The sequence below is a fragment of the Acinonyx jubatus genome, chromosome D4 (genome assembly GCF_027475565.1).
Source record: "Acinonyx jubatus isolate Ajub_Pintada_27869175 chromosome D4, VMU_Ajub_asm_v1.0, whole genome shotgun sequence".
NCBI classification, from domain to species: domain Eukaryota; kingdom Metazoa; phylum Chordata; class Mammalia; order Carnivora; family Felidae; genus Acinonyx; species Acinonyx jubatus.
Genome location: NC_069391.1, coordinates 50,177,477 through 50,204,359, shown reverse-complemented (window position 1 = coordinate 50,204,359; position 26,883 = coordinate 50,177,477). Strand labels below are relative to the sequence as shown.

The window sequence follows — 26,883 nt, the reverse complement described above, 5'->3', positions numbered from 1 at the left end:
TGTGTGTGTGTGAGAGAGAGAGAGAGAGAGAGAGAGACAGAGAGAGAGACAGGGAGAGAGAGAGAGCGAGCAAGCATGGACTGCCTGCATTTTTAAGGCGCTTTAAAAATAGTAGGTACCTATTGAAGAGGACTGTATTTTAAAGAAGTCCACACTATCAGCTCTATGTCCAAACCCACCTCTCTCTGGAACTAGCAGCTGGCATACTGTTTGACACATAGCAGGTGCTTGTTAAGTGCTTATTGAATACATGGGCATAATGGACCAGGACCAAATGTCTACAGAGTAATATTTTTTAAATTTTTTAATGTTTATTTAAACATTAGAGAGAGAGAGAGAGAGAGAGAGAGACAGAGTGTGAGTGGGGAAGGGACACAGAGAGAGGGAGACACAGAATCCAAAGCAGGCTCCAGGCTCTGAGCTGTCAGCACAGAGCCCGACATGGGGCTCGAACCCACTAGCTGTGAGATCATGACCTGAGCCGAAGTCAGACATTTAACCAACTGAGCCAGCCAGGCACCCCTATACGGAGTAATATTTAGATTTGAGTATTAATGATAGCTGGGAAGACACCAATGCTATCTCTGTTCTCCATCCTCTATCCCCTCTCTTCCACCCACCAGATGATGCTAAAAATGCCATTATTAGAGTCCCTTCTATAACTTTAAGGTTTTAAATATCAACTCAAAGTATAAATAGACTTAGGATAAGTAACCCCTTATGTTAGCTAGCAGCCATGTATGGCAAAGTATCCCCCCAAATAATAGTGAGAGGGCAATCCTTAATAGAGGAGAGAGCGGACCCAGTGGAGGTTGAGTGACTTGTTAGCACTACCCAGGGAGGAGTCTAATTGTCAGGAGAGATGGAAAGTAATACAGCCCTTAACAACCTTGCCTAAAATTGGCCAGAAGAAATTAGGACCGTTTTTACTTGTGAGCTGACAATGAGAATAGTGCATCAAAGTTGGCAGCAAAGATGTTTTAATTACAAGGAAGAAAAACTATTTGAGGTACCTTTAGCACCACCTCTGTCATTTGTGTCTAGAAACCCCTCCACTGCTCACCTTCACTGGTAGGATAGACCAGCTTAAGGTAGAAATGTTCAAAAAGGAGCTAAAATCAGTCATTAGGAAAGAGCTTAGCCTCCTCTTCCAAGTAAGAAGGCTTCTTACTGTTATAGTTATGCAAGTAATATATGAACATTCTCACTCTTTAAAAGTCAAGCATAGCAGAAGTAATCAAGGAAGAAAGACATGTGTCCTCTTTTCACCACCATACTCTACAGCTCCAGAACCTTCTCCCTGGAGATAGCCACCGTTAATGGTTTGGGACATAGCTTTTCAGACCTTTTTCTATGAATTTATATACATATATAAACATTTACACATACATAAGATTTTCCTCCCTTTGCAAATGGGATCATATTGTATATATTACCTGGCAATTTGATTTTTCACTTAATAATATGTGCTAAAAATCTTTCCCATCCCTAAGACCACCAAAATAAAAACCAGCTTTAGACCTGTGTTCAGAGACTGCTGTGTCATGTTTAGCTACATGACCTTTTTGGTTCCCCAGATTCTTCATCTCTAAATAGAATTTTAGTGGGAACTCAGAAAAATTCTCTTCTTCTCTTTCCTTTCTTGGTGAGAAATACTTTTAGTTTGAAATAAAACGTAATGTTTTGTATTCTGGACTCACATTTGATGAGATTTTCTCTCTTATTCAACTGAGTCTGAATAATTAAGTTTTACTGACCATCTCCCTGATTTATACGAGCAGTGACATGAACAGCCCAAGGAAAGCCAGAAAGCACTACCTTAAAAAGAGAGAGAGAGAGAGAGAGAGAGAGAGAAAGAGAGAGTATGACTGTTATTAATTATAAGCATTTGATAGCTTGGCCAGCGTGTGTTGAAAAGATTTGGTAAACGTACGTGGAGGAGGGGAAAAAAGTAAGCAATGAAAGCCAGATGGCTGAAAATGAAGGAAATTCCAGGCAATTTCTGCAGCTTTGTTCTAACATACTTTTTAAACTAAACTTTTATTTCTGTGCAACAGAGAACAGCTGAGTGGTGCAGAATAGATAAACAGTGAAGGGGGGAAAAAGCCCATAATTCCAGGAACAGCACTTGGTTTCTGCCCCTCGCCCCAACCCCAGTCTCTTTTCTCAGACCTAGGGTGGTTCCTCAAACCAGCAAGAACTATAAAAGAAGTTCGAGAATCCCTATTTGAGACGAGAGAGTTAAGAAAAACGTCTTAAAGGTCACAGAGTCTCCTCTTTAAAAGCAGACTTCACAATGCCTATTTTATTATTCACTAACAAAATCCATGCGTACTAGCAGCAAATGATTTCCAATTTCTAATTTTCTTTTATACTGGCTGAAAATGGCTAGAGCAGAAGGTGTTGCCTTTTTACACAACCACGTTTTAATTTATTTGATGGAGCTTTCAAAGCTTTGCAGGCACCTTCCCCTTTGACAACTTGTTTTAAGGGTTACTGTTTCAACATGCTCTCCAAATATTGGTTTATCTTCTGCTGTGTTCCCAGAGTTTCCATATGCTGCCTTTTGGCTCTGTCCGTACTAACTTTTAAGCACTTAAAGCAAAAGCACACCAAAGCTCACTGGCGTCCACAGAAATTGAGTCCAGATTTGGAGGCCATATTCAGGCGCCTTTGGAGAGTTAATGCTATTACTAGCGTCATCCTCCTTGGTAAATCCAGATGCATAATTACACCGTCTCCCTCTTTTCTTCCACTGATGGACAAGTTACAACAGAGGAACCTGCCAAGACCTGTTTCTTAACTATTGGCCCTGATTGGCCCAATGGCAGCCTCTGTTATTTCTCTCCCCAGGAATGTGTTGGCCCAGTGATCAGAATCATTGCCAGCAGCGTTTTGACATCAACAAGGATAAACGTCACGTATATGCTTGCCTCAGGGCTTAAATCTCCATTTCTCATAAAGAGAGCCCTTTCCATGGTTACACATCACCTATGATATCAACCTCCAACCTCTGTGAAATGAGCTTTGATGGTATTAGGAATTGTTTTGCATGCATAGAGTTAGTCGTTGCATGAGTCTGGGGTAAGAATCAAGGGACCGATTCTACCTTCCCATCATGGCACCTGAAAGCACAAACGACTCATTCTAAAAACATAGAAACATTAGCTTTAGGTAAACCTGCTCAATTAAGTCCCAGAAGACAAGCATTCCTTGTTTCTTAACATCTCTGTAATTGGACAGCCCCTTAGACCACATAGCTCTGCCTGGACTCTGAGAAAGTCCTTATATAGATCATCGATTGAAGTTAAACTTCTGCACCAAAAATATGGCAGAAAGTGTTTTATTTCTCAATTCATTAAAAAATAAAAGTTTTCTAAGCATCTTCAGGTACAGCAGTCTGCTCATATCTGGCCCTAAGAGATGACTACAGGACAGAATCCTGTTCTAAAGGAGTGACTAGTTAGCAGAGGAGGAAGATTTCAAAACAGAAACTGTTGTGAATGAGATAAGCATGGGGTTTTGTGGTAGCATGAGGCTGAGGAAATTCTTCCTGGAGGAGGTGATGCCTGTGCTGCGTCCTAAGGCATAATCAGGAGCTGCCTAAGGCAAAGAAGAAAGCAAGAGATGTTGCAGGCCAAAGGAAGGCATGAGCACAGAGGGAAGACAAGAGTGGAAGCTGGTGTTAGAGGGTAAGCCGGGCCAGATCCAGGATGCTCAATGGGCTAGGTTAAGTTGTTTGAACTTTGTGTCCTAGAGGCAGTGGAGAGCCATTGAATGACTTAAACAGGGAGAGCAGAATAGGTATATGTGCTTGGAGAAAAATGACTCTAGCTGTTCACTCAACAGAACAGAAGTGTTAACAGTGGCTAGCTTGTATTGTCTTATAGGCATCTGTACTTTTTCTCCTGTAGAGTCACAAATAGTGTGCTCTGTGTGATCTACACCATTACGTTTTCACTGAGAGTGATAATGACCTCTTGCCTGGGGTATGTTAGCATTTCCTGTGCTCCCACAGTCAAGCCAGGGTGGTGTGGACTCAGCTTGTGCACCTGCCAGGAGGACAGAGCCCAAAGCAAGAGAGTCATAAAGGAAGCAATGAGAGGTGTAGTTTGATAATTCCTGGGCCCTTCCAGCTCTAACACTGTTTGATCCTTCGGAGGTAATGATAATTAGCCACAGAACTGAAGCTTTTCAAGAATGAAAAAGTGAATTCTATTAGGAATATGCCTTGAGTCAAATTTAAGTCCTGAAGATATAGCATTTTGGTTAGTCAAAAAAAGGCCCTGAGCTTTAACTATAACTTAAAGAGTGCTGAGAAGTCTATAGGGAACAAGATTTGGATTTCCATAAGATAAATTTAGGCAAGAGCACCCAGGATGGTGGAACACTGTAAGGATGAACACTAAAAATATTTCAGTGGTGTTTGTCCATGTGTAAAAGAATAGAAAATATTCTGCATCCCCTGGCTTAGAATGTTCTGGTGTCCTTTAAGATAACAAGGATTTCTCTTCACTCAACCCCCATTGAACAATTTTGTTGAATGCCTATTTTGTGCCAGGCATTGGGCTGGGAATACAGTGATGAAAAACCCACTTTGTTCCCTGAAGCAGAGTCTGGGGAATGGTCCTGAGGAAGCCATTGGATATTTCTTACCACAGCTACTTTTAAGTGCCGCCCTTCTAAAGATAGTTATTCAACTAAAAAACCTCCTGCATTCTTCACCGCTCCAAGAGCTGATGTATCTGAACCAGTCATCAATCCCGTTGCATGTAAGACCATGAGGATGGAACTATCACCACCTGATAGCTCCCTGTTGGAGATATGGTGATGAAACATTAGAGTTTTATAGTTCACAAACCTTCCAGCTTACAAATCCATCAACAGGGGTAGAGTGGAGACTCCCAAAGTAAATCTTTTTCACTTTTTTTTTTTTTTTTTGCCTTTTCTTATAAACCAGTGTTTCCAAAGTCTGAAGTAATCATTTAAGGGCAAGCAATAATTTGGCCAACATTTTGAAAGGAGACTTGTCACTCCCTCAGTGTACCCAATGACTTCTTTGGAGATTTTGAATGAAGACCTCATGTGCAATTTGAGATGAAGAGATTTCCTGTGACCATAGTGTTAGAAATCTATGTCACTATGTTCCTTAAGCTTGGAAAATAAAGACATAGGAAAAAGACTTAGAGAAAAAGAGATGTTTAAGCAACATAAAAATGAAGGACTGAAAAAGAGATTGCCCTGATTCGTGCCCAATAACCTGAGGGATACAGTTGAAAAACAGTTCATCCTTCTGAAGATATTATTCCTGTCATGGCGCCCACCCAAAATGAGGCATTTCTCAGGTTATCTGCCACAGTTACAGAAAGGTCTGTCACAGAGCAGAGCCCAGCCAACTTTCTTTCCTGTGGTGAATCAGTGTTCTTCTTTCAAATTCGTCTTTACTGTTCTTTTTTTTTTTTTTGTCATCATTTTGTCTAATTATCTTTACCAGGGCTTCAGGAAATTTCTGTGTTTGTGTTAGTGACACACTGAAGCTTAGAGTGATTGTCATTGGATTAACACGGCTCCCAGACCCACCACTACTCACTACTTTCACTACTCACTACTTTCTCATGGAGCTTTTTATTTCACTTGTGGAGTGACTATCCTTGAGGCCTGGACTGACATGGACACAGGCTGCATGCTAGCACAGCTGAAGGGGGTGCCTTCTCTGTGACTCTCTGATACTGACTCCAGGTCCTGAGTGAGTGGATATAATTGCCTTTCTGGCTGGCCAGAGGGAGCCAGGTGATTCAAAGAGCCAAAAAGGGCTTTCTACCCTGGTTGCATAGACCTTGACACTTACTCCAGCCGTGGTTTGCTTTGATGGTATACGCGCCTCTGGGAGAGGTAGCTCATGATCATCTGAGCATAATTTTTTAAATATTGCTCCTAATAGGAATCTCAGTAACAAGGGAATGGGTGGCTTCAGGACAAGAACCAAAAGGAAACTTGGCGATGCCAAAGCTCAACATTCCCCAGCAGGAAGAGGAAGACTGCCGGCCATAAGGCAGAAATCGTAGGTTTTTGAGATTAGATAGATGTTGGCCTCCTTATTTTCTTTGTGGCCTTAGGCCAACTACTTTATTTCTCTATGACTGGCTTGTCCTTAACTGTAAGATGGAGATAATTGCCCAAACCACAGATGGGGGTTGTATAGATGATCATGTATGCAAAATACTCAGACAATTCCTACCTCATGTAATAGATGCTCAAAAAATAGCACTCTTCCAGCCCTCTTAGTTCCCTCTGCAGGAAACCATACAATGTAAGAAAACCATCCTATTTATTTTATAGTCATTACAGTTTATTTTTAAATTTTCTAAACCAGCTAATGTAGGAACAAAGCAAAGGGGCGGGCACAGGTAGAGCCTAGCTTCAAGCCAGCTTTCTGTACAGTTCTTGCCAGGTTCCTTAGGTGTCTCTGAACAGGAGGCAGGGGTGCTGGTTCTCATGGATTCCACCAAGCCTACAAAAGTAGCAGTTGTCGGGACATTGCATTTAACTTTAACACCTAATCCTATGAGGTGTGTTTTTTGTAAGAACAATAATGAGATGATGAAGTGGGAGCAGAGTCCAAATGTTGCTAAAAAGTTAATATCCTAGGAGATATGATTGAAAAAAGTAATGCTCATGGGCAAGGGAGGTGTGAGTCCTGGAAATGACCGGCTGTGTCCTAACAGTCAGAAAAGCCTGTGATAAGTCAGGAAGAAATATAAGTATTTATGTAAATATTGTTATTTACATATAAATAATGTTATTCCTAGCCAGTTGTCTCCTCAAATATTTGTGGGAGAGAGGAGGAAAGGGAAGAAGGAAGCAAAGAAAAAGAAAAAAGTCAGGGTGCCTGGGTTGTTCGTTTGGTTAAGCATCCAACTCTTGATTTCAGCTCAGGTCATGATCTCATGGTTCATGGGATGGAGCCCATGTAGGGCTCTGCACTGACAGAACCTGCTCAGAATTCTCTCTTTCCCTCTCTCTCTGTCCCTCCCCCTCTTGTGCATGCTCCTGTGCGCGCGCGCTCTCTCTCTCTCTCTCTCTCTCTCTCCCCCAAGATAAATAAATAAACTTAAAAAAAATAGAGTAAAGGAAAGAAGTAAAATCCAACCCAGAATACAGATTAGGTACAGGGCATCTTGTCTCCACATCCTCACTAGCCTTCACAGGCCATCTTTGAGCAATGTAGGGTTTCCCTAAAAGCTTCCGTCTAGGAGAGCTCACAATATACCAGGCACTGTGTTCCTCACTTTACATACATTATTTTGTTTAATTCTCCCCATGATTTTATGAGGATTTCCTGTTCCTAACTTAACTTTATACCTGAGGAAAATGGGTCTTTAGATGGATCACGTAACTAGCTGGCAGCAGGTGCAAATTTTGAACAAGATACGTTTAATTCCAAAGCCATTACTAAAGAGCTTGTGGTTCATCCCTTTAACCATTGCATCCTTTTAATCATGCCTCCCTCCATCCATTGATCTATCCCCTATCCTATTCTAGACATGGGAATTACCACAGTGAAAAGAACCAGCCCTCTAGTCCCATAGAAGTTTATAACCTAGCAAAGATCACAAACAAGTTAATAGGCTCTTCTTTCTTTATCTCCAGCAAATAACCTTCATCTCATACTTCAGTTGCCAAGGGTAAAATATAGTGCTTAAGGGACAGTGAAAAATTCATTTACAGCACACGCTTCTCAATACATATAGGAAATGAACCATGCTAAAAGAGAACCTTCTCATACAGGAAATGAACCATGCTAAAAGAGAAACTAAATAGACCTAAAGTGAATATCTTAAAATCCAGCACTTTCATTAGGTAAAGCACTCAGTTCCTTGAAAAAAAAATTTTTTTATAAAGAAATACTAAGTTCTCCAGAGAGATGCAGCCTGGGCTTATGAATCTGGAAGCCATTGGTGCAACTATCTTGGAACCTTGCATCTTTGCCACTATGAACAACCACTAGCTTAGTTTATGCCTAGTTGATGATCTGTTCATGTTGTAAATTACCAACACCATTACTCTCTTACACACACACACACACACACACACACACACACACACACACACACTTCTCTTTCCCCAGTTTCCCTAGTGCAACCATGGGTCCCTGACTCTCTGACTCCTCTTCTATGCCACTGCCTTCTCTGACTCTCCTTGTACCTCTTTTCTCTCTCCCCCAGAAACTTAATTCTAATTACCTTGCCCTCTGACTACCCAAATTCCCAGATGACCCTTCTTTACCACTTGTGCAGGGCCCCAATTCTTTCAGCCCTTTTTCTCCCACCACCCATCTACCATTTATTCAACTCAACTCAACTGAGAATTGGGAAAGCAAAATGACCTAAGCTAATTCTTACTGAAGTGTAAGTGACTGACCCCCTGTCCTTCATCCCAGCCTTAAAAACATGGGCTTGAGAGCATAAAATCTGGTATAACATCAGTTCATGTAACATACTTTCTCACTGACCTTGGCAGATGGTTTCAGAACTTCAGTTTCTTCATCTTTAACTCTTAGGTAATTGTTGTGAAGATATGTATATTAAGTGCTTAGCATAGTAATCAGCACATATCAAGTATACTCAGTGAATAGTGACAGGTATTAGCTGTGGGTTTTTTGTGTTCTTTTTTTAAAATATCTCTGTAAAAAGTTGTGCCTGGCTTGGAGGATGCGGGTGATATGTGCTCACTTTAGGGAACTGGGGCTCTCAGTTTTTTTTCCTGAAGGAAAGAGAGACAAGCTCTGTTACAGAGGAAAGTGACTGCCTAGCGTAAGCCAAGAATACCTGATTATACCTCATTCTATGAGCTCTAACCCCTGGGAAGGGAGTACTTTCTGCTGGTTAAGGAAAAAGTGAACTCAGTTTAGCAAACATTTATTAAATCTTTGCTGTGTTGTAGGGTCTGAAGAAACAAACACATCTAAGATGTGAACCCTGAGACCAGGCACTAACATTTATTGGAGGCCGCTGCACAAACAGATCATTACAGTCCAGTCATAATGGCCATGGTAGAGATTAAATGGCTATTTTCTGGGAACAGTGATATGAGTTACATAATTCAGATCAGGGAAAGGGACCCAGAAAAGGTGGCCACTGAGCTGAGCCTCTTGTTCTTATAGATGTTGAAGTATTTTTTCCTGAAATTCTATTTAAACATGCAATTGAGGGGTGCCTGGGTAGCTCAGTTGGTGAAACATCTGACTCTCGATTTTAGCTCAGATCATGATCCCACCATTCGTGGGTTTGAGCCCCATGTGAAGAACCTGCTTGAGATTCTCTCTTTCTCTCTCTCTCTCTCTCTCTCTGCCCCTCACCTGCTCACGCTCTCTAAATACATACATACATACATACATACATACATACATACATACATACATAATAAACTGTTTAAAAAATTTAACATATAATTGATATACTACTTATATATTCCCTCTAAGGTCCTACTTCAGGTATTTCAAAGGCCCTTGGGACAGTTTTGTGTTCTGCCTTCTGTCCCCTTTTAGTCTTCCAGATCAGTCTAAAAATGCTTGATTCTTCTGTATTATAAGAGTATCTCTGGTTGCCCCCCATTAATTACCAGGGAGGTGATAGATTTATGTCCTATAACCACATAATATAGTAGCAATGATGCCAACTGTTTAAAATAAGCCAGATTAATTTACTATCAGCTTTATTGAATCTCTGTCCCTATGGGTAATACTGGAACTTGAAACCTGATTATTTATCTATAAGTTCCATGTCTCTCCAAGGTACCATGCTGCCATCAGAGAGCTCTGATGGCTCGGGAGATTCGAAAGAAGACCTAGAACATAAGGCCTTGTATCTGTGTAAGGAAGGACCACTTGGCTCAAACAGTCCCTGCCGTTTCCCTCAGCTGTAATTCAAGGTTAAGAACTCTTGGGTTAGACAGTTTTGCAAAGTTCTCTGAGTTCTGTGAAACTTGGTGTTGTGTAAGTACAAGATACTGAATTATTACTCTCTGTTATTTCTTCTTTTAAGCCCCTGCTTCATCTCTTGCCATGTGAGATATTCCAGAGGGTTGGTTTTCAGGGCCCCACTGTCCAATCAGTCCTCCAAATATTTGCTTATTGCACCAGTGCCATCAGAAGATTTGCTTCACACACAGAAACAGCAGCATTACAGAGAAATCTCAGTTTGGGAACTGACCCTGAAATTGTTTTGCAATTTCAGGAGTAAACAAACAGGAAATTTGTACTCTGGGCTTGGTTAAACGACACAGGCCAAACGTGGGTTTTTGCTTTATTAGAGTCAAAAGTGTATGTGGGAAGACTGTGTAGATCATTGCTGAATATGTGCAGGATGCCCTTTGAGAAGGTGAATTATAGTTCCTAATGGTAGAAACTGAAGCTTATTCATCACTGATGCATTTACCAGGGAAATTTCCTGGAATTAAAAAAAAAATCTCTGCGGGTGGTCTGTTGCCCACCCCACCATACTTTTCCTGCCTCAATTCCTTCCTTAGACTAGCAATCCAGCAAAATCAAAGACTGCAATGCCCAGAGCATGTACAATTTTAGGCTTTTTTAAGCCGTGGAAAATCACAGAAGGAAACTGTTATAAGCAAGGTATTTATTGATGTAAAATTCACCACAACTAGACAGATACCATTTATCAATGCTCTTTTTGGGAGGAAAATGATGCCAGAATTATAATGTGGGGGAGAGGCTGATAGCGGAACCAGATCTTCCTCACAAGATGCACCCCACTGTCAAGCTTGATTTTGTGGCATTTTTTTTTGCACTAATGGTAGGCCATTTATTTGCAACTGGGGAGATAGTACTGACAGTTGGGGGACCAGGAGAGCTTCCATTTCTTTCCTCTTCTTTCTAGGTTACCTGTAAGGCATTTCCATGGGCCTTCTGCAGGCACATCCCAGGCACACCTAGAAACCCCTTATGTGAAAATGGGCACTGTCATGTACTTTATCTTTAATTTAATGGAGGTTGACAATATAACTGACCCATGGTGGAGTGAAGTGAAACCACATGTGGGCTGGATTGACCCTCCCTTGATCTAGAAAAGCAAAGTGTTGTTTTCCAGCTCACCCTTGCATACTTAACTCCTCCAGGAGGGTAGTTCTGCAGAACAAGGGGTTGGCAAGAGGTAGACTACTTTTCACCACACATGGTCTTGCTGCAGCTGTGTGTCTGTGTAGGTCTAGAAAGTAGGCCCATGGATTGTATTCCTTTCTCTTGACAAATAGAAAGGTAGTGTGTTGAAATCTTATATATTTGGCTATGATATATGATATCTTACTGCATCTTTTCATACTCAAGTGTGTAAAGTTCCCTTTCCATTGTCTCTCTGAGCATAAGTAAACTTTAAATGTAAGCCCATCCCAACATTTGGGCCAGTGCCATAATTGTTTAATTGTCTGCCTCTTAATCACATTTAAAAGCCTTGAAATCTCCTATATGGACAAACCAGTGTCTGAAATGGATGGGTTTTCTGAGCATCAAATGTATCCATTTGTTCACAAAGAGCTCTCTCTACCTGAAAAACTCAATTGAAAACATGAAGTGTAGGTAAGGCTTCCACTCCAATCCCCCATGCCCGTGGCAGTTAATAATGATGGGTCAAGAGACTTCACCATGAGTCCACAGTCCTCAAATAGCTTTGAGAATCCATGTTTGTTGTGGCCAACACTTTTTCCAGTCAGTTATTGGAAGGTGGGTTCTTTTACTTTTAGTGACTGAAGGATCACGGTCACATGAGGAACTTGGTGGACATCAAATTCTCATCACTTCTCAGTCTGCTCTATTAGCACTATTATTAGTACCAAAAGATCATAGAGCTTTATTATTTACGCTCTAAAAAGCCACCAAGTGGCAGGGAGTTTGGCTGACAGACTTGTCTAGAATCTAAAAATCTGACAAATGAGTCTCCCTCAGTAAGTGGGGTTACAGAATCCCAGAATGTAAGTTGGCCCAATTTCCTCATTGGATCTGTGAAGAAAGTGAGGTCAAATGTATTAAGTGACTTGTCTAAGTAGCCATGGCTAGCAGAGCTCAAATTAAAAGCCTGAAAAATAGTGTTTCCCAACTTAAAACTCAGTGTTTCTCATAAACAGGTGGACTCCAGAAATTAGTACTGAAATCAGAATTTAGATCAAGAGCCAGACTTCCTGAGTTCAAATCCTGGCTGTACTACTTATCAACTGTGTGTCCTTGAGCAAGTCACCTTACCCCTCTCTATCCTCATTCCCTTATCTTTAAGTGCTAATAGATGATGAAATAATAGGTTCCTCAGGGGTTCTGTGCAGACTGATGAGTTGATATATGTAAGGAACTTATGTGAGTACCTGGTTATTGAAAAATAGATTCCATATAAGAATTTACCAGTGCTAAAGATACACTAAGAGATGGACAAATTATTCAGATGACAGAATAGAGGACCCAGGTAGACATAATATATTCTTAACTAGAATAAGAAAGAATTTTTTCCCCAAACAACTGAAAGGATTTTTTCTTTATATCTCATTAACACTATAGAAATGAATTGAGTATTTTTGTACAGCTAAGAAGATACTAGTTACCTCAGGTAAAAATCTTTTATCCTTTCCAAAGATAGATAGATGGATAGATAGATAGATGGATAGATAGATAGATAGATAGATAGATAGATAGATAGATAGATAGGCAGGCAAGCAGACAGACAGACAGATAGACAGATATCAGTAAGAAAAGCATTCCTTACTTTTTGAGAGTGAAGAGTAGAGGGTAAGGGGTCAGGTGAGATATGAAAGAGAAAGGAAGAAAATAGTTGCATTCATAAAGCATGAGGATTTTTCTAATAATTGAGTATGAATGATTAATAATCAAGAATTAGGAATTCAGTTGACTTCCATGTGGCATGAGGGTAAAAACCCTCTCAGTGGTTTCTTGAAAGTCATGGATTCCAGTGTTCCTATTCAGAATTTAGTTTCTGGGTTGCCCCACTATTTTTCTTTTCCTAACTGAAAAAAAAATGGATGAAAATCTCTGAGGATCAGAGGGCAGCTAGGAAGTTTTCTGTGGCCTGAGAAATGCTGGGCTGCATGAAGTTAAACCATTAATTATTCCACGCATGGGATAAAACAAGCAAAGCTGAAGAGCAAAATAGTTCCTCTAATTTGGATATGGTAATAGCAATAATTCCAAGGAACCACAAATAGGCCCAAAAAAGGAACCCCCAAAGGCCCATTCTTCCTGTTGGCCTCTCTTATGTATGAGAAATACTACTATAACAATAATGACAACAATAATAGTAATGGAAGCTGCTAGGTGGTATTTTGCTCCCACTCCCTGTGCAGACTACAGGTTAATAGGTAAGAATACAGCTAATAATTCTGGTGGCAGAACACTTAGAATTGAATCCTGGTGGGTGTGTGTGTGTGTGTGTGTAGGCATAATAACAGTACCTATGTCTTAGGTGGCCATGAGGATTAAATGAGTTAGAGCATGTGAAGTTTGTACAACAGTACCCAGTACATAACAAGAATCCCATAACTATTGGGAGCTATTTTTGTCATTTTTGCCCCATTTTACAGAGAAAGAAGTTGACATTGAAAATTGGTAACTTGCAAAAGGTTATAAAACACAGGGGGAAATACATTCCAACCCGAGCTGGAATCCAAGGTCAGGATCAGTCTGGTTGTTTGGCATTATGCTCATGTGCCTTCTCCTTGTTAAATATAACTCAGGGATTTAGGACAATTCATCAGTGCTATTCAGATCCAAGTGTGTTTAAAAATAGTGTTCCAGGGATGAAAGTGCTAGCAATAAATGAGCATCATGCATAATCAAAAACAAATGAGGGGTTTAATAAGCCAATATAAATCCTAAAGTGAGGATTTAAATTTATTCAGACTTTAGCCTGATAATAATCCCTTAACTCACCCTGAGATAACAAAACATCAAAGAGTGAAACATACATTCTATTTGAAGAGATCTTTGAACCTAACTTGAAAAATAATTTTAGGTCGTTTTTGTGTGGTCTCATATGAAAACATTTGTGAAAGACCTCACTTTTACTCCTCAAATAAACAGCCTTCAGGGCTAGAGACTGCATGGGCTGCTGTTCTCCATGTCCTATGGATGGAACCCGTGTGTGTGTGTGTGTGTGTGTGTCCCTGCACTGACAGAATTCATCACATCCTGCATCCATAGCTAGGTGCTTCGTCTCCTGATTCCCCATACATCAAACTCTGGAGATGGGGAAAATGGCTCTATCTTTTGTTTTTCTCTGCCAAGCCAGGTTTGAATTGCATTTATGGTTTGGTTAAGCACCATGGAGGGCCTGCTTAAAGCACTGTCTGTGTCACCCTGTGCCATGGGCCTGTTGGAAGCCCCCCCCCCCCCCCAAAGCCTGGCACTCCTTAAGATGAATGGGAAGGGAGCAAGCTGGGCATCCGGTCCTCACAGTGAAGCACATGCCATTCAGCAGTAACCTAAGAGCTCTAAGTTTGAACTGTAGTGAACTTAAGTCACCTTTGTCACTGGGGCTTTGGCTGGCCACAGTGCCTCTGTTTCCCAGGCTCCGTTACCCACCCCTGTAATTATATCAAGGAAAACAGGAGTGAGAACCAGAGTTTTCCAAGGACTTCCTAGGCTTTCTACTCCTTCTTTCCAACCCCCAGCATGGAGGTCAATAAATATGAGTTCCCAAAATGCATTGTGCTTTCCCACACCTCGTTCTGCATAGAATACCTTCTCTTTACTTGTGCCTTTGCCTGACCACCTCTTACTCTTCAAGCCTCAGCACAGATATCACCACCTCCAGGAAGCCTTCCATGACTCTATGTCTTCCCTCTTGACTCTCAGTCTATATTTTTGTACTTCGCTAACACCTCATGTTTGTCTGTCTCATTCCCGTGAGCCCCACTGAAATTCATGTGTCTGTCTCATTTACTGCTCTGTTCCTTCACATAGAACCTGAGCACAAAAAGTGCTTAACAAACACTAGTTGAATAAATAAATAAATGAATAGCACGTATTACAATGTCTTGTAGTTGTCTCACAAAGCCCTTAAGATCAAGAAGTTTTTTTAGGTCTGTGTCCCCATCATTTGGCATAATATTTAGTACACATTACATTGTCAACAAATGAATACGTGACTGTGGGCACACATACATATATGAATGGCCAATTATGTGGGTGGAAGAAAAAATCAAGTCTACAAAACTGACAAAACAACTATGATGAAAGGAAAGAGGAGGAGACAGAATCTTACTGGAGATAACAGAATCGGGTCTGTGGATCCTGACATAAAGGACTAACCTTCCCAGGCATTTCACTTGCAGAGAAACCCCATGAATATAAACATCCACAAAGGTTTCTGTTTACAATATAAATAATTACATTAAGACTACTCAAGAGAACTGACCCATTAGTTTCCTGGACTACTGTAACAAAGTACCACAAGCTGGGTATCTTGGAAGAACAGAAATGTATTCTCTCACAGTTCTAGAGGCTAGAAGTCTAAAATCAAGGTGTTGGCAGGGCCATTCTCTCTGTCTCTCTCCCTCTCTCTGAATCCTGCAAGGGATCCTTCCTTGCCTCTTTGTAACTTTGAAGCACTTAATCAGCAGCCTTTGGTGTTCATTGGGTGGTAGATGTATTCCCTGTCTTCACATGGTCATTTCCCCTGTCAGTCTCTGTGATCAGATTTCTCCATTGTATAAGGATAATAAGGACACCAGTCATAATTGGATTAGGACCCACCCTAATGACCTCATTTTAATTTGATTACCTCTGTAAATACTCCATGTCTAAATAAGGTCACATTCTGAGGTACTGGGAGTTAGAACTTCAACACATGTTTTCGGGAGGACATTATCGACCTGTATTAGGGAGAAAAATCTTAGGCTTGGGAAGTTTTAGTGAGGAATGCCACCTGCAAATCAATAGACAGAGATCTTTATGGCCTGATTTGATGGGTGCCAAACTAATCCCTTAACTCCAAAAAACTTGATAATGCTTTATATTCTACTTGGGATGATGACTAGAGAAAAACACAGAATTACATCAAATAAGATGCCCCACCTTCTTGGGGGTTCTTATAACACTAATATAAGAACTAGTGTTCTTATAACACAACGCTAGTGTTGTTTATTGTAAACAAGGGCCAAATGACAGTAAATCAGCTAGGGTTGCAAAGAGGATCCAGTTGATATGGGTTGGAATGGGACAGAAACCTACCCCAAAGAAGAAGGGCTTGAATCAGACCTTGAAGTAGGAACATGGACAGCATTCCAGGCAGAAGTTGGAAGCAAATTCACAGATGTGAAAAGGGAAAATGGTGTATCAGGAAGCCGACGTGTGGTTAAGTTTGGAGGAAGCTCACTCTGTTTGAGGCAGGTAATCTGGAAAAGGAAGAGTTCGTCTAGTGGAAGATCTTCAGTGTGAGGATGCTAAGCAATTAAGATAAAAGTGAGAAAAAAAATAATAAAAACCAAAAGACAGAGGAAGAAAAAGAAAACCAACAAAATTACATTTGTGTTTATGATCTAAGTAAATCCTTCTCCGATCTGACCACAGGGAGAAAAGCCCTGCAACTATTTTTAGTAGAAAATTTCCACCTAGAATTCTAAACAAGCCAACTAAAATCTCAAACTCCCAAGGGCAGAAGTGATTTTGCGGATTACCGACCCTTCCAACCCATTTCTCAGGAAGCTCCTATGTGAGTTATAATAGCCAGGAGAAATTCTATCTCACTGTAATGTGCTGCCACCCAGATGACAGGGTGAGCAGAAAACGGGAAGCAGAATTTAGATGTTTTATTTAAATCAAGCTGCCTGTTGGTAAACAGGCACATGGGCATTTCTTGGACATGGAATGTCATAGAGAAGTGTTGGGGGTGTGGGAGGGAAGACACTCTGTACAATTGGGCCTAGTTTTGGTGTCATTTGCAGTTTGATATGCTCCGTGAAGGGGGTAGGTTTAAAGCAAATGGCATGCTAGTAATGAGATCGTAAATCTGTATGTTGCTGCAAGTGCCATTTTTTAAGCGCTATTCATTAATTAAAAACAAAAAGCAAAGAAGCCTTGACTAGAGTTATTTGCAATGTTGATAATCTTTATTTTATTTATTTATTTTTTTAAACAATGATTTGGGAGGTAAGGCAAACTCTCCTGGCTAAAACTCTCCTGGTCAAACTCTCCTTGACCACACTGTTTGCCCGTGGAAATGAGTGCTTTGCCATCTCAGGTGTTTGGTAATCCTGATTATAAATATTTTTATGGAGCTGAACCCTCATGCCAAACCAGCTGACTTCGAAGAGAAGTGTGGTTGTACCTCCTGTTTGCTGATCTTTGAAAGCTACCCTCTTACAGAGAGCCCTGCTCCTCATGGTGCTATTTATCATATATGCTTTGGGTTAATTTTTGGCCTTCAAACATATTTTTCCTCTCTATTGTCTAACACCTCCACTGATCTTTTATTTGTCTTTTCCTAGACCACTTGAAGGAGTTTTCTAAAATACAGAGGTTGTACGTGAAGGTAGCACATCCATCTGCTATGGCATGTAACTGTTTTTCTAATTCTATCTAGCTTGCCCTTCACCCCTTCACAATCCCCTCCTCTGCCCTTAGAGACTTAGCAGGGTAGAAGGAGTGAGCTGAGTTCCCTTCTAAGCTTTGGGGAAATCACTTGTTTCTTTAAGTCTCAGCTTGTTTATCTATGAAATGGATATGGGAATGCCTGCCTTGGGTACTTCCGATAGGAGGATCAGGGAAGATAACATAGACAACGGGCTTTGTGAATTGCAATCAGCCATGTAAACATTAAATGGTCATGAGCTCCATTGTAGCCTGTCTTCTGAAACTCTGCAGTACTCATGGTTTAGCCAAATCGTTTAGCAATTAGCTCATTGCTATAACCTAACGTTGCTATGTCTCCTGGGCGTCCGTCAGTTCTCTCCACCTTTGCCAAAAGCATGCCGAAGGTCATGAGCATGTTTCCCACTTCTGTATCTGTCCTAGTGCTGAGCAATGAATGCTTGAATGAGAAGTTAATGTGGGCAGGTCATAGACATCCTTTCCCTCAGTCTCCATAATGTATGGCTACTTTATCTCACTCCTGATTGACTCCAGGAAGAATTATCACTCTACTAATTTAATTTCTATCCTTACAATAATCATCCTTACATTTAACAAATATTTACTGAGCACCCAGTTCATGTAAGCTAGTATTTATAGAGCCCTTAAGCGATGCCTCTGTGCTAAGCTCTTTTCATAGATGTTCTCATTTAAACCTCATAACAACCCTTCGAAGTGGCTATCACTATTATTGTCTTTTTAAATATGAGTACATTATTAAGTAACTTACCCAAGGCTGGGCATTTAGAGAGTGGCAGAGTAAAGTTCCTTCATAGATAATCCACTTCCAGAGCCCAAGATCTATGTTATGCCACACTGCCACCCTGAGCATCTACGACATGCCAGGCACTGCAGTGGGTGCTGGAGATACTAAGATGAATAGCTCATGGCCATTGTACCTTTGCGGAATGCAGAGTCTAGTGAGAGAGATGGACGTGTAGACACATACCTACAGTGTAATGAAGGGGAGTTTGAGGGAAGAAAAAAATGCCATTAGGAGGAAAGAGACAGTAGTGTGCTGCAGAGGGAAAGGTCTAGCTCTGCCTCATGGGACAGATATCAGAAAAGTTTTCAGAGGTGGGTGATGTTTAGAATCCAACCTGAGAGTCAGAAGAGTTTGCCAGCCAGAGAAGATGGGTATTCAGCAAGGGTGAGTGTAGGGGTGACCTGGGATTAAACCAGAAAGGTATATTCAAACTCCTCTGTGAAGCACACTATAGGCCAGCCAAGGAATTGAACCCTTTCTTATAGATAACAGGGAGCCAATGGAATTTTTCTATAAGTTTTATTTTGAAATCATTTTATTTTTTTAAAGTTACAAAATTAGCACACAGAGCTCTCTTATACCAATTTCCTCATTTCTGTAGTCATTAACATTTTGGGGGCTTTTGAGAATAATTTCAGGGAATACACCATTGCATTTTAATCCTTCAGTGTTACTACCTACGTACAAGGATGCTGTCATAAATAACCACAGTATAACTTTCAAAACCAAGAAATGACACTAATTCAGTGTCACCATCTCATTCACAGACTCTGTTCAGCTTTTGCCAGTGTCCCAACAATGTCCTTTTTAGGTACAAGATCTGATCCAGGGTTACCTGTTATACACTGGGTTGTCATTTCTTTCTAGACTCCTTAAATCTGGGGCAGCCTTTTCTTGTCTTTCATATTCTAGATAGTTTTGAAGACTATAGGGCATTTTACTTTGTAAAATGTCACTCTCTTTGAGTTTGCTTGATGTCTCTTCATGATTCGTGAATTTTTAACAGAAGTATGCTATATTTTTTTTAGTGCATTGTATCAGGATACAATGAATGATGTTGTGCTGCATTCATTGCTGATGATGTTAACTCATTACTTGGTTAAGATGATGTCAGCCAGGTTTTCCACTGTAATATTAATAAGTACATTGCATTTATTATTAGTAGCAAGTAAGTATTTTTATGGGAAGATAATCTAAAGCTAAGTAAATTCCTCATCAACCTTTTACCTACCAGCATTAGTATTCACTGATGGCTCTTGCCTGTATCAGTTATTATTATGGTTGACAAATGGTGACTTTCTAAATTCTATCTTCTAGATTATTAATCTTATTTTATTATTAATAATCTAGATTTTTAATAGGCATTCTGCAAGATAGAGCTTTCTCATTTATTTATTTGTAAATTTCTATTTTACTCAAAGGATTAAAACCCATTACTATCAAATCATCCCAGACATGGCCAGTGGGAGCCCCTTCATACTGGCTTCTGTATCCTTTTGACATTTACTCCATCATTCTTTGAGCACTTCCCAGTTTTCTGACACAACAAGATGTTCCAGGCTCATTTTTTATTTTCACTGCCCCTGCCCCACAGCCATTTCTACAGGAACAGATTCCTTAGTAGAGAATGCTGTTTAGAATCCAAAATCTGGGCACTTGATATACTTGATTTTACTGAAATGTCATTGCCTCTAGGCCTCTCAGTAGAGAGGTCTAGGAAATATTGTATACATTATGCGTATTTATATACATTCATTTATATCTATTGATATGACTCTATCTAGGTACCTGTCCATCTGTTAAAAACCATGAGTTCACACTGTTTTCAATAGCAATCCAATTCCATAAGGTTTATTCTAGTCTTCCCACTTTCCATATCTGTAACTCCTTTCTCTGACAGTAAGAAATCTGGATCCCATTCACCTTCATGTATTTATGTATTTGTTCAATCTTCCCTGTATGTCTGATCTCCAGATATCCTGGCCCAATACTGAGCCCTGTCACATGCCAGTGGACTACCCCTCACCAAGCCTCAGGCTAAAATTGAGCCCCTACAAAGGAGAAGAAGGAAAGAAGTTGGGGGTCAGGGAGGGAGCCAGTTAAAAAGTTCAGGTCCAGCCACATAGTGCCCCCTCACCCCCACTGGGTCCACTGGACCAAAGCTGAGCCCTAGATATACTGGGCTGAAAGCTCAGCTCAGACTCCAATGGAAGTTTTTAAGCAGAGGAAGTAAAGTCACATTTTAGAAGCACTGGGCTGTGAATAAATTGGAAACTGGGAGATATAGGGATAAATTGGGAGCCATCAGTAATAGTTCGAAAACCTTGAGGGAACAAAGGATCCTAGATAGTGTTCCAGTTGGAAAAAGAGGTTTCTTTGCCCTACCTTAGGCTTTCTAGAGCTGGACATGTTCCATGTGTCTGATTTATTATTGCTTGATTGCTTTCTACCTCCTGACCTCAGAGACATTCTAAAGGAAAGAGATATCTTTGGGAGGCTTTTAAAATATCATATGATAGAAATGTTTTTTGTGTTTTTTTTAACTTTTAACATTTATTTATTTTTGAAAGAGAGAGAGAGCACAAGCAGGGAAGGGGCAAAGAGAAAGGGAGACACAGAATCTGAAGCAGGCTCCAGGCTCTGAGCTGTCAGCACAGAGCCTTATGTGGGGCTCAAACTCACAAACTGTGAGGCCATGATCTGAGCTGAAGTTGGATGCTTAACCGACTGAGCCACCCAGGGGCTCCATCATATGATAGAAATGTTAAATAGAAATGTCAAGTTGGAGGATTACACACAAGTTTAAAGAAAGCTTCTAACAAAGAATTGGAATTTCCAATGGTGTTGTACGTCTCAATAACTGCATCTTTAAATTTTGAATAAAGAAATAAGCCCTACTTTGCTGCAAAAAATCAGGGTAAGAGAAGATTCTTAGGACACAGATTGGGGTGTAGAGAGTCTATCTTTAGAAATTATGTGTGTTCATACCAGCAACCAACAATGAGTTGCTGGAGGCAATGGCCATTACCTTTTCTGAAATAGTATAGGAGAAAAATGTTGGCAACTCACATAATGAGCTCTTGTCCAAAAGAAGGCAAAAATTCCTCCTTTTATATAGCTAATACAAACACAAGCTACTAAGAAATGCCAACCACCATGGGTCTTTGCCCACATTATCTCTGATGGCCACCTTTACAAAAAAACAAACATATCCTTGGGGGGGATCACACTCAGCCTTTGCCCATTTGCTGCCAAGTACCACTGCTGCTCTACTGAAATAACAACTCCAAGTGTATTCATAACCTTGGGTGGCATCAGTGTGTTGTTTTCTATTTTTTAAGAATAGATAGGTCATTTTGTTAGTTGTCATTTCTGAACTTGTCAGCACCAGGAATCCTGGAATTTGTATCTTGGATCCAGTTTGAATTGCTGTATTCATCATTCTCACCCTAAGAGGCAATACAATATAGTATTTAGGCATGCAGGAGCCAGGCTCTCTGGGTTTGAATCCTGATTTTCTTATTTACTAGCTGTGTTACTTTGGATATGTTACCTGACCTTTTAAAACCTCTGTTATGTCACCCTGTAAAATGGGGTAACTTACAGTACTTTATTCATAGGGTTGATGTGAATAATAAGTGACTTTGTATATGTATCACACATCTTGGGTAAGCTTTGCCCCAAGTCCTGCCAGGACCTCCGTGAAAGAGACTGGGATGATACAAAGTTGAAGCTTATAAATCCATAGTGCTGGCCTCTGTGATAGGAGCAGCCCCATTCTCAGAACTTATGTCTAAGTCATGGTAAACTTGGATGTGATGCGTGTGGAATTGATCTTAGAATTAGACATTCTAAGCCATGACTAATTAATCATTTAAGTTCTCTAGACCTCAGCTCCTTGGTGCTAAAATGCATAAAATAATACTACCTACCTCACAGGGCTGTGGAGAAGATTATAGGAGAGAGTGCATTGAAAACAACTAGCCACAGTACCTGACTCATTGCAAGTTCTGCATAAATGTTAGAATTACTATTGTTATTGGCCATAATGTGTGAAGTCAGACAGATTGCTGTCACATCATGGCTTATGGCCATGGCTAAGGGTCTCTGCCTAGGCCAAGGCAAGAGGCTAGCCAGATCCAGGCAGGGTGACAGGATCAGAATGCAGTAGGCCAGATGTTGGGCAGAACTCCAGCACATGAGGGAAACAAAGTGAGAATTGGGAAACCAAGGCTAAACTTTAAAATCCAATTATAAACACAGGCCAACCCAAGTATATCTGATGTGGGGCAGAGGGCAAAAAGACTAATCCCAGCCCTGAGGGGTGGAAGGTAGCTTTCTGTCTCCTGACTACTCTTGGTCAGGAGTCAGTTACTCAGGAGCTGGACAAGGTCCAGCCTGAAGCTACAGAGCATCAGCTGTGATCTGTCAGCTCCCAAGCCTCCTCTTCAAGCAGGTTTTGACAAAAAGTGCAGGAATATGGAGAAGAAGGCCAGAGAGAGAAAAAAAAAAGCAGAATGGAAAGAGAATGCTAGAGGAACCAGAGTTCTCAATAACATTTTGGCGAAGCGCCTAACCATGAAGCTAAACACCTGAAGCCTAGAAGCTGAAGGAAACCATAGTGATCATGTGTATCCTTATAGAGTCAGGATCCTTTAGCCAAAACCAGTGGGGCAGATGTGTTTTAGAATTCAGATTTTTTTTGTACTTTAGAAATATGTTAGGGTTACTATAACATAAATTATGTATTATTACCCCTAGTAAATTCTGGGGGGAAATGCCATAATCCAACAGGCTAACACTGCTGCAGTAAAGTATATAAATATTTACACTAAGTGGGATGCAACCTATAAAGGCATTATGTCAGTTCCAACCCAGTGCTGTCACCAAACAATTTGCACCACACTGAAGAAAATTTTGTGTTCAAGGCTTTGGGGACTTTGCAATGGCTGCTGACAGTTGTTCAGTGGACAGAGCTGAAATGGTTAACCAGCCGAGTGACTAAACCAAGCACACACAGTTCACTGGGGCTCTACTCAGTTTGTGTCACTTCCCATTTATTGAACATCTGTGTTCTAGGCATCACGCTAGATACAGTGATTACAGTGACATACTCGTGTCCTGGGGCTGCCATAACACAGTACCACAAACAGGGTGACATAAAACAATAGAAATGTATTCTCTCACAGTTCTGGAGGCAGGGATGAAGGTGTTAACTCGACCATGCTCCTTCCAAAACCTGGGAGGTGAATCCTTCCTTGCCTCTTCTAGCTTCTGGTGTCTGCTGGCAATCTTTGACATCCCTTGGCTTGTAGAAGCATCACTGCAGTTTCTGTCTCTATCATTACATGACATTCTCCTTGAATGTCTCTCTCCTTTCTTATGAGGACACCATTCATACTGGAATAAGAGCCCACCCTACTCTAGTATGATTTTATCTTAAGTGATTATATCTGTAATCACCCTACTTCTAAATAACGTCATGTTCTGAGTTACTGGGGGTTAGGACTCCAACACACAATTCAATCTAAAGTGCTAAACCAAAACAGACATTGCCCCATGCTCTCATCAAGGTAACAGTGGAGCAGGGTAGTCAGATTATAGGTGCATTGAGCACAGCAAAGAAAACATTCAACAGAATAATAAGGAGAAAAAAATTATAAACCATATATATGATAAAAAGCTAACCTCCATAATATAGGAGGAACTCCTACAACTCAATAACAAAAAAAAAAAAAAAAAACAACAAAGCAAGCTAATAACCCAATTTAAAATGGGCTAAAGACTTGAAAGACATCTCTCTAAAAAAAGACATATCAATGGCCAACAGTGTATGAAAAATGCTCAACATCACTAATCATCAGAAAATGCAAATTGAAACCACAATGAGATATCACCTCATACCTGTCTGGATGGCTATCATCAATAAAACAAAGGACCACAGTGTTGACAAGGATGTGGAGAAATTGGAACTCTTGTGTATTGTTGAGTAGGAATGCAAAATGGTATAGCCGCTATGGATGACAGTATAGTGGTTCCTGAAAAAAATTAAAAATAGAACTACTACATAATCCAGCAACCCCATTTCTGGGTATTTATCTAAAAGAACTGAAGTCAGGATCTCAATGAGATATTAGCACCCCTGTGTTCACTGCAGCACTATTCACAATAGGCAACACGTGGAAATAATCTAAATGTTCTTCAGCAGATGAATGGATAAAGAAAATGTGGTTTATACATACAAAAAAATACTACTCAGCCTTTAAAAAGAAGGAAAGTCTTCAATGTGTAACAATATGGATGAACGTCAAGAACATAATGCTAAGTGAAATAAGCCAGTTACATGAGTACAATACTGCATGATTACACTTGCATGTGATATCTAAAACAGTCAATTCATAGAATCAAAGAATGGATGGTGGCTCCCAGAGGCTGGATGAGGGGAGAAAGGAGGAGTTACTCACCAATAGGCATAAAGTTAAGCAAGAGGAGTAAATTCTAGAGATCTGCTGTACAACATTGTGTCTATAGTCAACAATACTGTATTGTACACTTAAAATTTTGTTAAGAGGATATTGTGTTCTTACCACCATAAATTTTTGTGAGTGTTGATAATTTCCAGAGGGGGAGGTAGCAATGAGACTATATAGTAGGCGAATTTTACCCAGTTGAGGGATCCATCCCTGAGGAAGTAACATTGTCAGCGAAGACAGAGATAAGTAAATGTCAACCAGGCAATGTGAGGGGAAAAGCATAATGCCCTATCCTCTGAGCGGCTGCCTCCTCGCATCGCTGGGCTTGTGGGGAAGCCAGGCCCCAGAATCTCAGCAAGGCCTGTAAGTGCCTCACAGGCTGCAAGACACAGCCAATCCCACCCCAAGGGTGACTCCCCAAGGCTGCAGCACCCCCTCAGAAACAGCCAAAGGCACAGAAGGCTGGAAGGCAAGCATCCGGCCAGACCCAAGGCTCACAATTGTAGCCCCTACACAGACAAATAGGGGGAGAATCTCTGTTTTCCTTTCTCCTCCCCTTTGGCCTAAGTTGATCCAAATACTTTCAACCCAGAATCAGCAAAGTGCTTAATACACAAATAGTTTCTGCTGACCTCCTCCCTTGAAAACGTAATATACTTTTATCATGGGTAGGCAGATATGTCTGTTTTGTGATTTGATGAACAGTGTTGAAGTGGCCTCATGGCTGCCAAAAGGCCTCTGCTTCAAGGTCCCAGTGACCCAATTTCTTCCAGAGGTGAAGGCATAAGTGGGGGCACTAGAAGGGCAGAGTCCATACTAGGACAGGTTTTAACCTCGGACAACATTCACTGTGTAGGCAGCTCCTTTGTGAAACACACACATTGTGGTCATCAGCATTGAACACGGTTGTTGGATTTTGTTTTATAGCCACAACATATTAGAACTTTACTGAAAATTGGGGGGAACACCCTTTTTTTTGATGTTTATTTATTTTTGAGAGAGAGAGAAAGAGGCATAGGATCTAAAGCACGCTGTGCTCTGACAGCAGAGAGCCCAATGCGGGACTTGAACCCACAAACTGTGAGATCGTGACCTGAGCCGAAGTCAGATGCTTAACCAACGGAGCCACCCAGGTACCCTGGAAGACATCCTTTTTTGAACCTTAACAAACATAGAGAAAAGTGTACAAATCCTACATGCGTGCCTTTGTGATTTTTCTCGAAGTGGATCCAGACATAGCACCCAAATCAAGATAACATCCCAGAATCCCTCCCCCCAAGTCTCCTCTTCTAGTTATCGTCCACCAAGGGGAACTACATCCTGATTTTAACATCATAGATTCGTTTTATGTTTTGAACTTCATATAAATGACAGCATAGTATGAACTTTGCTTTTGTGCCTTTCTTTACTCAATTTTATGTTTGTGAGATTCATCCACGTTGCTTCTTTTTGAAGTTTATTCTCACTGTTCTGTGTTATTGTATAAATATATCATCATTTTTTATCCACTCAGCTATTGATGGACATTTGAATTATTCCCCATTAGAGCTATTATGAATAGTGCCACTTTGAATATTCTTATATATGTCTTTTGATGAACATACACATATTCAGAGGAGAGAGTATGTACTTGTATTAGTTGTCTATTGTTGCCTAATACATTTCCCTAAATCCTGGTAGCTCACAACAAAAATAAGTGTTTATTACCTCTCACCATTTAATGAGTGAGGAATCTGGGAGAAGCTTGGAAAGGCAGTTCAAGGTCTCTTATGAAGTTGCAATCGTCTGGAAGCTAGACCCAGTCCACTGGATATGCTGGCAAGGTAGCTCACTCATGTGATTGGCAAGTTGGTGCCAACTCTTGGTGAGCAGCTTCAGTTCCTTTGCATGTGGACTTTCCTGAGGAATGTCTGACTGTCCTCATGACGTGACAGCTGACTTACCCCAGAGTGAGCAAAGAGAGAGAGAGCCAAATGGAAAATATATCCTTTTCATGAGTTAGC

At 40.6% G+C, this 26,883-nt stretch overlaps 1 protein-coding gene across 9 annotated transcripts in view; it reads left to right on the top strand.

The window, feature by feature from the left end:
* The window catches only part of ADAMTSL1 (ADAMTS like 1), an 872,819-nt gene that overhangs the window by 702,048 nt on the left and 143,888 nt on the right, over positions 1-26,883 (top strand). The gene's annotated exons all lie outside the window — the stretch shown is intronic.